The 12,541-nt window shown below is 40.8% G+C and overlaps 1 protein-coding gene across 1 annotated transcript in view; it reads left to right on the forward strand.

Annotated features, from left to right (window-relative positions):
• The window catches only part of MTX3 (metaxin 3), a 166,593-nt gene extending 154,443 nt beyond the window's left edge, over positions 1-12,150 (forward strand). Inside the window, exon 9 of the transcript XR_013607047.1 lies at positions 5,698-12,150. The gene's annotated coding sequence lies outside the window, so the exon portion shown is untranslated. The remainder of the gene's footprint in view (positions 1-5,697) is intronic.
• Positions 12,151-12,541: the final 391 nt, after the last annotated feature.

Raw genomic sequence — 12,541 nt, forward strand, 5'->3', positions numbered from 1 at the left:
AGCTAGCCTCGCTGGAGTGTAATACAGTGAAAATAGCGTCTTATAGTGTTGCGATTGCAAGGGTCCAGAGCACAGGATGGTACATCCCAAGTTTAAAGAATCTTGAAAGCTTCCTGCATCCTCTCCCAGCTTTCCGACCCACTTAGTGCTAACTTTCTCCAGATCATCCATCTTCCCTTTGGTTAGTATTGCGTAGAAAGATCTAATTGTGCAATCCCCTCCTGCTTTTATCTTTTCCAAGAGTTCATTTTTATTAAACCCCTCCCTGCCACCTTGCTTGTGTAATAAAAAACTCCGTACCTGCAGGTATTTGAAGAAGTCCTTTCTCTCAATCCCATATTTAGCACAAAGATCTATGAACTGGATTACCCCATCCCCATCTATTATATCCCCAATCTGCTCTATCCCTTTCTGTGTCCATCCCAACATTATTGAGTCACCAAAAATTCCCATCGGGAAGGAACAGTTTTTGTAAAGCCTTACATACCTATTATATCTGCCCATTCCCATTCTCTTAAGAAATGTATTCCATATTCTAGTTGCTGCCATCATGGTCTTGAACCTTGTTCTTTTATAATATCCAAATTCTACTCTATTTAACAAATTATTTTCTGCCTCCGCCCCCAGTATAATAGCATACACTTCCGTGGACATGGTCCCAACCCTTGCATCACTTCCTCCACCCCCAATTATTCCCTGCATGTATTGTAATGCAGCAGCCATCTGATACATCCGAAAGTCAGGGGCTCCCCAGCCCCCTCTCTCTCTGGGTAAAGTCATGTACTTATACGCTCTACGGGTCTTTCCATGTGCCCAGATAAATCTGTTCAGTATCCTTTCTATTAAATTAAACCATCTGGCTTCGAAAACTAACGGAATGGTACGAAAAAAATATAAAAATTTAGGTAAGATTAGCATTTTGACAACATTTGTGCATCCCATAAGGGAAAGGTGTAGGTTATTCATTCTTTCAAGTTCTTTTTTAACTTTGCCTATTAGAGGATCCAGATTTAACTCTACTACTCTCTCCACCTTTGCAGTTAGTGCTACTCCTAGATATACTGCTGAATCAACCACCCTGCTATCCCCACACGGAGTATATCTATTCTTAATAATCTGGGTCTTTGTTCTATTTAAACTGTACCCTGATAGTTTCCCAAATTTCTGAGCCTCTAACTCTATCTCCTTTATAGCTAGAGTAGGGTTCGGAGTTAAGATTGCCACATCATCTGCGTAGGCTAAGGACTTCACCACATTTTCATTTCTTTTCATTGGAGGTATCCTTACATTCTCCTCCAACCTACGTAGTAAGGGTTCCAGATATAATGCGAACAATAGGGGAGAGGAAGGGCATCCCTGTCTGGTCCCCCTGGCTATTTTTACTACATCTGAGAGCCCCCCATTCACCCTTATCCTCGCTGCTGGATTCTTATACAGTACCTGGATCGCTTTTATAAAGGATTCGCCCAACCCACACCATCTCATTACACACCAAAGATATTTCCAGTCCACCCTATCGAATGCCTTCTCGGCATCGAGGAAAAGTGCTGCTGCAGGATCTCCTAGTATTTCTGCGTGGTTGAATACTGTAATTACCGTTCTTACATGTTGCGTAGTCCCTTTCCCAGGTATAAAGCCATGCTGGATAGGGGTCACTAACTGCTCAATCACTCCTGCAAGTCTCTTTGCTAAAATCTTAGAATATATTTTAATATCCGAGTTCATTAGTGTAATTGGCCTGTATGATCCTGGCGTTTCCGGTGACTTTCCTTTTTTTAAAATTACTATTATATTAGCCCCCCCCCCATGACTCTGGGCTAATGTCTCCTACCTGTGCTTGTTGCATGATTATACACATATCTGCTAATAGTTCGTTTTTGAAAACCTGATAAAATTCTAGCGGAATTTGGTCTGGCCCTGTTGCTTTACCTTTCGGCAAGCTATCAAGAGCTTCCTCCAACTCTCCTAGCAGTATAGGACTGTCCAATATTTCTTTATCCTCTTCTGAAATCGCCGAGGGGGGTATGTTATCCAAATACTCCTTAATCTCCCCCAAGTTTGGTACCTCTTCTGAAGTATATAAATCTGCATAGAACTTCCTAAATACTTCTCTTACTGCATCAGTCTCCATAACCAGATTTCCCTGTATATCCCGTATTTCTTTTACTCCTGCTTCGGCTGCTCTCTGCCTAGTTCTAGCTGCCAGCACCCGCCCTACCTTCTCACTAAGCTCATATGTCTTTTCCTTGTTGGACAGGAATTTGTCTACCGCCTGTCTAGCCAGGCCTTCCACTGCCTCTGCCTTTAATGCTATTATTCTAAGCAGACAATCCTCCAGAGGACTGTTATTCCTTATTAGCCTACTTAGATTCTCCTCCTCCCTTAGTAAATTATGCTCTACCAGCTCTCTCCTTACCCTTTCTCTTTTTTGTCTACCCATCACAAAACTCAAGGTTTCACCCCTTATTCCTGCCTTAAATGCATCCCAAACTACTCCTATAGCTGCCGTCCCCCTATTAATCTCCCAAAACTCTTTAATCCATTTTGACATGTGCTCCTTATATGCAAGATCCCTTAAGAGTCCCCTCTCAAACGTCCATTGTGCAGGTGATCTCTGTAAGTAATTATTTTCAATGGTAAGTATTACAGGGCTGTGATCTGAGATCACCCTTGGAAGTTTCTCAATCTGTGTCCCAGCTAACAAGCTACTATTTATAAGAAAATAGTCCAGCCTAACCAATGTTTTATGTGGGGCCGAAAAAAAGGTACTTCCATCAAGATGTGGATGTAATTTTATCCAAGGATCAATCAAAGAATTATTCCTAACCATATCCGCCAGCGCCCTGAACACCTTCCTTTTTCTCCCTCTATAAATTGCATCTCTCTGTGTAAACGAGCTCTCCAAATCGTGTATATTGAGATCACCACAACAGATTATAGGTTCAGGCCACTGAGCCAACTCTGCATCAAGAAACTGAAATACCTCAGGATCATCTTCAGTGGATCCATAGATGGTGGCTAATGATATTTTCTGTCCCCGAAAGGAAATTTCCGCTATAGCCCATCTTCCCCATTTATCCTCCTTCTTTTTCCCCACTACCATATCCCTGTGTCTACCCAAGATTGCCACTCCTCTAGTCCTAGTTTCTTGTTTAGAGCTGGCCAATACCCTGAACCCAAGTTGTTCCATTAGATACATCTTGCTCACCTCAATATGGGTTTCCTGCAGACATACCAAATCCAACCGCAGGGTTTTTAAATATGCAGCTACCTTCATTCTCTTATTCAAATCATTTAATCCACACACATTAATTGATGCTATCCTACATACCATTGCATTAACAAGTGTATATACCAACTAAAACAGACAGTCTTTTTCAGCCTCAAACCAGTCTGTATATCTCCTCTGTATCCCACCAACGTGACAATGTGCAAAATCATAATCATAATCAACCAGTTGTTATTCTCCCCCCCCACACCCCCCTCCCTTACCACCCCTGCTCTACTCACCCCTCCCCAACCCCCCCCTTCACAGGCAAATAGGTCAGCCGACCTATGTGTGCCCGCCTTGTGTTGTGCAAATCGCTTCCTTCTCTCATCTCTCATCCAACTATTTAATTTTTTTCGTGCCTCCCACTGATCCCTTTATATCCTATATACTCCCCCGGGCACTCATGCTCCTTTTTGTTTCTTCATTTCCTCTAGAAAGATTCCTGCTTTGATTTCTGAGTTAAACATCCAGGTTTTCCCTCTGACAATAACCTTTAATCTAGCAGGGTAAAGTAAATACGCCTCAGAGCCAAGAGCCTGAAATGGTGCAATCAGCTGCCTCATCTTCCACCTCCTCTCTACAGTGAAATGGCAGAAGTCAGGCCTGGCGAAAAAGGTATTATTCTCAAAAGATCTCCTACTCTCTGGCCTTGCTTTGGCTAGGATCTCTTCCCTGAGCAAAAAATTCCCAACATAGACTAAAATGGCCCTTGGCTGATTTTTTTGCCCACCTCTGCCTGCTCCCCCTACTTCTCCCCCCCTCTTTACTGCAAAAGGGAATCTGTGCGCCCTTTGTATTTCTGTTTCCCACTGCCACTGGGACTCTGGGAATGCGCCCCTCAACAGATTTATCACAAACTTCCTGACGTCCTGCCCCTCTGCCCCTTCCTCCACACCCAAAAGGCGGACATTGTTTCTCCTCTGCCGATTCTCAAAATCCTCCATCTTCCAGCGCATATCCTCTGCCATTTTCTCATGTTCAGACTTAAATGTTTGCCAGCTCCCCACGTCGTCCTCAAGCTTCCCTGTCCGCTCCTCCACCTCTGTAACTCTGTCAACCAGCTCATCATACAGTTTATTGACCTTCCTCAGGCTGTTCTGAATTTTCTTTGATGCCTGCCTTGCTCTGCGGCTTTCTGTTCTTGCTTCGTGTTGCATCTGCCTCAGCGTTGAGAATAAAGTCTGGAAAGGGTCTTGTGGGGGAGGGATATTGCCACTTGTGGTTCTCTCAGCCATATCTTCCTCCTGGTACACTTGAGAGGTTGCTGAGTAATCCCATAGGAGACGTTTCTCTACTTTAGTGTGTTTCCTCTTTTTCATAGTAGACTCTTTAACAGAGGTGCTTATGCCTGACTCCGTGCCTTCACCCTCCTCTGTACTTGATTCTGCTGACGACAATGACTCAGAATCTTCATTTACAGAGAAGAACTCTCCCTCCCCTTCTAGGGATGTACAGTCTCCCCCATGGATCTGTTTAGTTACATTGGTCCCCTCCTCAAGGCTTGGTTCTGTAGAGCTTGCTATACTTTCTCTGCTCCCCCAGGAGCCAGTCACTTTCCGGGACTCATTAATTTCTTTTTCAACCTGCATTAATGCGCCAAGCATGTCTGCTGTAGTGCCTCCCCTGGTGCCTGTATTCCCTTTTTCGACTTTTCCACTGACATACACCCCTTTACCTCTATCTTCCGCTGGTATTTCGTCCACAGCGCGAGCTCCTGCAAGCTCACCGTCTGTCTGCGGTGTTACAGCCTTCTGCGCCTCTCTCCGCGCTGCCTCGGCCCGTTGCCTAGCAACCACCTTCGCGACTTCCGTGTTCATGTCAGTTGCGTCCTCGAGGACGTTTTCAGCAGCAGCAGCGGGAGTGTCAGCGTCTAGATTGTGAAGATTGCTCGAGTTTCCTGCATCCACAGATTCCGTCGCTGGTTCCAAGGGTTTTCCCGCTAGCATTTCCGCCACGGTGGGTTGACGCATAATTATGTCCCGAGCCTTTTGCTCGTCTCCCTTTGCCAGTTGTGACATGCTTTTACCTGCCGTACTGGTTACTTTTCCGATCAAGTTCTGTTTCCGCATGTCACTCTTCTTACTTTTTCCCGCTGATGGAGGAATTAGTTTTTTGATCGCGCCTGTATTCCTTGCTGGCAGGGGATCCCCTTTCCCACTACCAGCACCCCCTGTCTTCATTGCAATCGGTGTGTCGGGGGATTTCCTTGTTCTATCGTTTACTTTTTCCTTTTCCTTTTCTTGTTTTTATTAGAACTACTGTGCATCCAGCCTTCCTATGCTTTCCATGCACCTTGTCCCTGCAGCACCCGCTTCTCGCCCATCCCGTCTTCTACACCTCGGCTACTCAGTCTTTCTTCAGTTCCAATCCTCAATTATGCTAAAAATGGAGAAAACTACCATATTCCCCCTTTGTTCCTCGTTCAGGGTGAATGTTTTCCACACTCTCTCATCTAGCCTATTATCCATCTCCCAATTATATTGTATCGTTTATAATAGTTTAAAATGAATGCAAACCTGATGCTGATGACTCTACATTATCGGTGCTGATATGTATTGAAAGGAAACTAATGTCGCCCCCTTTTTAAATACCTAAGGATGTGTAAAAATGGTTTTAGAAGTTTGTGCACCACCATGCTTAAAAGCGGGGAATCCCAAATGCCGTGAAAATTGCTAAAACAAAAAGTCTGAATACGCTCCTCACCATAGTGCAACCAACGTATTGTGAGCGGAGTGAAGTGATATCTCAGTTTAAATCACATGCCCTGCTGCAGGCTTCTTTTCCTGATGGATTTTGTGTTATCTTGTTAGTCTCTCTGAATAGTGTTTTCAGAATATTAGCAATGGCATTTAGGAAGTCCAGATTCCATGAGGAGAGGAACTTGTGAATTTTGAGCTCGAGTAGTGAATTTTGAGCTGGATCTCTAACTCTTTTAAATGTGAGAGGAACATTTGCAAATCGTTTATAACCATTGAACAGGTTTTTAAGAATCCATAAACTGGAAAACTGCCTGCAATGCACACTGTTATACTTTCACTCCTAAGCAATCCCCCCACCTTGTTTCAAACAGAACTAAGACACATACCTGCCTAGACAAACTGAGCTGAGAGCATCCTACTCCAAACCCCACTTGGAAGGGACTGGGACTAAATAAAATCAGAGAACACTGCCATTCATTCCTAGTTCAGCTCTCTGCGCATGCCCATCTAAGACTAAGAGCATTCTCCCACAACTCATTGAAGCTGGCCCATTCATAAAATATAAGACAATACAAATACATCCTATTCAAAGCGCATTTACTTAGGCTAGAACAGAATCCAATATGCAATTAAAACCTCAGAACAGTTTGCAGAATTCCTCCTTACACTACTGAAAGTGCTTCGATGCTGTGGCATATTGGGCTCTATGCTAAAGCCAGTAACCAAATATAGCAGAAACCTAAGAACATGCAATAAATAAACCTTTTCACCACCACCCAGCATCATAGTAAATCAAGCGGTTGCAACTTCTGCCACTATTGAATGACACTGGTCAAACCTAATGAAAGTTTCTTTCCAAACAAGTATTTGGAAAAAGTGATATCAAATGATTTCATTAAACACACTGTTAAACAGTTGCACGGATTTGGTGCATGAACTGTTTTAACGGGCTGTGTAAGATGTTGTACTTTTTAGTGCGGATATCAGATATTGGTTTGGCGTTAGATACTAGCCAGCTGCTTCTTTCGACCTGATATTTATGGTTGTCAGAGAAGCAGAGAGTTGTCCAACAAACATGGTCTGTTTGAATGCCCATAAGGCCATTTTTGTTTCCTTAATGTGGAAAAAGAAATTTGCTCCGGTCTACACTACCAGTCATTTGGGTGAAAGGCCTCCAATTACTTAACTTCTCTCTTTTTTTCTAATCCAAAGGGTTTAGTCAATGGAGAGGGCACTGTTGTGACTTATGCGAGTGTGGTCTGTGTAGTCTGTTGGCTGCTTCATTTCCATATAGTGGGTGCTCTGTAGACAGGGGCTCAAGGTTTTGTACTATTTGGTCTAACCCATAGAAATGCGCTGTAGTTCAGGGAGATGTCACTGAAAGGCACTCACTCCAAAGCACGTGTGTGGTCTGATGACCTTCCGCAAAACCTTTGTCAGTATATCAGTGAATATATAAATTTAGTGTGATCCAGATGGAGGGACATTGTGGGGCGAGGGGATGATACTAAAAGATGGGCTTGGAGTAGAGTATTGCATTGGATGAGGGCTGGGGAGTGAGGTCTGTTGTCTAATGTTAGTGGTTGTTCTAAGGCTGAGGAGTACCTTTTCCATGGTACTGCTGGTTGCATCCACAGGGACTTTGAAATCCAAAGTAAAATGTTGTTGCAAATATTCATTGAGGCTGAGGGGGTGTTCTATGAGATTTTGGTATTAAATGTGGAACAGGGACCTGAAAGGTCTGCAGACAAGGTGGAAGATATCTGTCCGGGCTCCAGATAGTGTGAAGTGGCATGTAAGGAGTTCAAAAGATTTAAGCACTGACTGCTGCAGGAGACTGGATGGCAATGTAGACTTGAAGATTTAATTTCAATGCTATCTCCAGTCTTGTGGGTCATCATAGTGTTGAATGTGGTATCTAAAGGGGAACTAGGCTGTCAAAGATATGCATGGGTGGAACCAGATTTCTAAGATGAATGGATCATCTAGTTTGTGTGTTAATTTGGTATCCGTTGTATTGTTTTCTTGTCATGGTTTGTTGATAAGCATCACATACAATGTTTGTCCTGTGAGCTTGTTATGAGAGGGGGTTATGGAAATTTGAGAAAGAGTGGTGTGTGAAAGCTCCTTTCTCTGTTTATATGAATGCCACCCTTCTCTTACATACTGTATATACTACAGAGTGGCAATTTCCCATGCATAAGAGCTGTTGAAGACTGTCTCAAATCTATGCTCCATGTAGCTACTACTTTACTTACACCCCCACTGTTTCTCTCACCGTGTTTTATTCTATTGCAATGCTACTAGATGATTCTCCAGATGTGTGCCCTGTTTATTTTTCTCTTACTGTTTTATTGTATTGGAGCCTTCCTAGCAGCCTGATTAGTGTTCTGATATCTTCCAGATCCTGGTCCATACTCTAAAGTGCAAACAAGAACTGTTCACCTCCTAACTCCCAATCGCTATGATACTGTCACATGCACTAGCAGTGATGCTTGCAGCAGCTCAAATGCTGTTTTTCAGAGGCTGTTTCTTCAGGGCTGCAAGTCTAGGAATACCATGGGCATGCCTGGGTAGCGGCAACTTGTTTGAACATCTCTTTCTTTGTAGGAAGCGGAACAGGATTTTACAGCTCCTCACTTTGACTAAGCATTAGTCTGTTATACCCTTGAATTATCATTTCAGATCCAACAAATGATTGAGTTTCAAAACAGCCTGTAGCTCTGACATACCGTTTATAGGATATGCTTGAAACTGTTCCCACAGGGCCATTGTTAACTATAGTATATTTACATGTTTGCCATACTTTCCAGACATTTTTTATGCTAGTTCAAGGAAGAGAGAATGCTCCTTTCTTACTGCCTAGCTGCTGTTCTACTATACGTTCACCTGACAGAAAGCATTGGGTCTTAAAATGGTAGTCTCCAACCCTGAGTACATGAACGTGACCCCTTCCTATGGATAATTAGTGATCATTTTATGAATGTATTTTGTTAAGATATTAGGCTGAAATAAATGCATGTATTTATAAATCTGTGTTATGCGTAACCAAATGCTTGTGAAAGTATGATACCTCAACAGCATGCCTACTCCTAAACACTAAAGGGAATCTCCTGTCTGTCATTATAGAAAGGTAGCCATCTGAAAAAAACCTGTATTGCACGGTTCCTTGATGTAATGCATTATCTCCTTAGAAGTTGTTTGGTTGTAGGACATAACCATACTAGTGCCTTCGCTGGTCTACCGGTCAGAGAGCTGCCATTTAATTGTATCCAGACTAAATGAAACTATTTATTTCATTGTCTTGTAAGGCATCATTTATCATCAGAGCAATGTTGAAAAGTGTGTTTTGATGGCTGGTCTTCAGAATTATGCTTCAGTAGACCAACTCTGTTTATTATTATATTATCACTTTGCACTGAATTTAAACTGCAGTCATCTTGTGCCTATCAAATGCTAGCACACACCCAACATCAAATAGTTTATGTGAGGATGTTGTGACTGATTCTCACATTGGTCGGCATCTTCTGCTTTCACCTGATATGAATGAGTCATGCAGGCAATTGGCATTTAGAAACACCACAAAGGCGACTGCATTGTATCTTAAAATAGAAATGAATGTAATTCTGTTTTAAGTAATAGTAATGTAAAATGCAAAATAATTGTTTGAAAGTGAACATATGTGTCCTCGCCACGTTATTAGATTGTGTTTTGATTTCAAAGTCCAAATTTTTTTAATGAGAGGAAGTAGTGATTTCTAATACCCATCCAATGTACACGTTATAGTGAAACAGCTGAAGAGTTGCAAAATGTTCTTGAACGTTTGCCAGGGTTCATCTCGAAGGAAGTAAAATATTTTAGAAAATTAAAACATAATATTGCATTTTAATATGTGATAATGATACATACCAAGCAAAAGAATGATTCCATCATTGCATAATTTATATTGATCACACATAATGTTAACATATTAGTGGCTGCTTTAGGCACCTTCTGCTAATCTGTGATCGGTTTGTGGCTGTGCTTGACCATACTTCACTGCCACAGTCGTTTTTGAATCTTCAGTCAACAGTTTGCATAAGGTGAAAATACAGACTACAGAAATGACAACCATAAAATATTTGGCTAATAAAATATTTGCATGCTTATAATGACACTATGATGCATGTGCCTTTAAATATACCTGACCTGGATTTAGAATATAAACACAGTTCAGGTCCATAACTGTAAGGGATGGGAGTTTGGCTATGTTTTGGTTTTTCAAACATCAATATTTTTGTAGGTAGATATTTTCGTAATGGCTTAATTGTAGTCATTTACAATTTTTAAATCTTTATTCCTGTAGTTTTTCTTTTCCAAGTCTTTGTTTAAACAAGGACTTACATTTTTAAAATGTCCTTCATCTTGAATTTAATGCAGTGTTAGTTGGAGGTCCTCCTTAACATTTCCCACGAAGGAAAGGAAGTCTTAGATTGCTTTGGTTTAAGTTATAATTGAGGTTTATTTCTTGTAATACGGATCAGAAGAAATTAAAGTAAACTCATAATGTTGAATTTTCTTACCCTGACAGCATGTCAAAGTATTAAACTGTACTTAGTGTATTACCTTATCAGGGTTGCTTCCTGCTTTTCTTAATTTTGACAGGCAGATTCTGTACCAACAATGTTGACCTGCAACCATTTATTTTGCTGCTGTCATTCAATTGGTGTGAGCAAGATGTCTTGCTTCATTGAAATGCAAAGAAGCTCAGTTAACTGTAAATTTAGGTCACCTGTAAAACTCACAAACTGTACTCTTTAAATGTATCTTTAACTTCATAGGATGTACCACCTTCTACTAATGGGTTATCTATTATGAAACACGTACTTCAATGACCAAGCAGCATCCTCGGACTATCAGATTGAAATATTCCTGCAACCCCTACAATGCATGTATGTTTAAATAGTGTTTTGAAGAAACCTAGTTTAGTGGGTTTATGCAGTAGGAGGTGATAGTGCCATGTGAAGGAAGGTGTAAACAGCTATTGTAAATAAAGTAGGAACACAGTTGTGTCTACCAACTGTGATGACTTAGGACACAATGTATTAAAAAACAACACAGCAAATGTTAATAACTACTTGGCTTCAAATTCTAATCATCTATCCTCATTTAGCTTAATACACAAGTATATGACCTCTTAAAACTGTTTAAAGTCGTAAATTTGTAGTGACCTATGGTGAATTCATTTGACATGAACAAACCCTTCAGTAACCCATTTAATTACATGGCTAGGTCACTCAATTTCAGGCATAAATTGGTAGTTTGTCCCTTTTGAAATTTATATAAAAGTATGGGTTAATGTCTGTCAGATGCATCTGCATTTTGTTTATTGTCCTGTGTGCCCTATACTGGACTAGCATAAGGCCCGTTTGGGAGGCATTTGCAGTCCTTAGATAGCACAACTGCAGATTCATTGATGTTAAGCTTTGTATCAAAGTAAAAAACTTATCCCACCTCAGCTATGCCAGGATACAATATTTCTTAAAAGCAACATGAAGGAAAATTGGAACTGGGGCAAAAGCAAAACACTAAACTGCTACACTCTAATGTGGTTCTATATCCATCAGCCATCTTAAACTCTACATCATAAAGTAGTCTGTTGAAGTTGTGGCTGTGCTATTTTCATATGATAGGACAAATTAGGCTGATGAACTTAAAGTAACGTAAAGTGAAACCTTCCTCTGAAATATTTTGTGGCTTATTGCCTCATTCTTAACAGCTTGTTAGACTCTTTCTATGTACAATAAATGTTTATATTTATAAATGCAGAAATAAACTGTAAATACTGCACTTTTACACTTACTTGAAATTGTAAATCAAAGAATGTGGTTTTTATGTTTGTATATTCCTTATGGCACTTGCCAAAGGTTCAGAATGCACGATTTGTGACTTATGTATTTTTGTGAATTTACCATGAATATTTGTTCTAGCTACTTAACAGCATTATGTTCATGTTCTGTGCGGTACTCCAAGTTGCAGAGTTGTGCACCATAATATCAATCAAGTTAACATGTAAACTGAAAGCATGTGTGACATTGTTTGCAATCAAATTCATGGATTTGGATTTGCAATAGATAATGATGTACACCATTTTATATTTTCTTGTATAGTGTGGAATTAAATACATATATTCAAGCTGAAGACACGTTCTCCGTGAGTACTTTTCCTGCAGTGGCAGCTGGTAGACTTTTCAAGCAGGTGTGTTATGAATGCACTGACCAAATTGTATCAATATTATGTATATTAGGAACCAGCCTACATGTAAGAGGTTGATCCAACCTACCAAAAAATTGAAAATTGGGCTAAATTTCACTTTCTGTAGCACAACAACCTGTAGTGATCAAGCCATAGTTATGAAGGTCGTCCTGAAGGTACACTCTAAAAATATTCTAGCAATTCATGGTCTTCTCAGTAGGCCGAACTCTCCTCAGGAATACTAGGGTATCGCTTTAGGTCTCTCTAATCCTCTGGATACATTTTGCATTTAACAGCACATTTTCTACACTGAGTAATTCTCTAGAAAGTGATAGAT

The sequence above is a fragment of the Lissotriton helveticus genome, chromosome 2_1, assembly GCF_964261635.1.
Source record: "Lissotriton helveticus chromosome 2_1, aLisHel1.1, whole genome shotgun sequence".
NCBI lineage: Eukaryota > Metazoa > Chordata > Amphibia > Caudata > Salamandridae > Lissotriton > Lissotriton helveticus.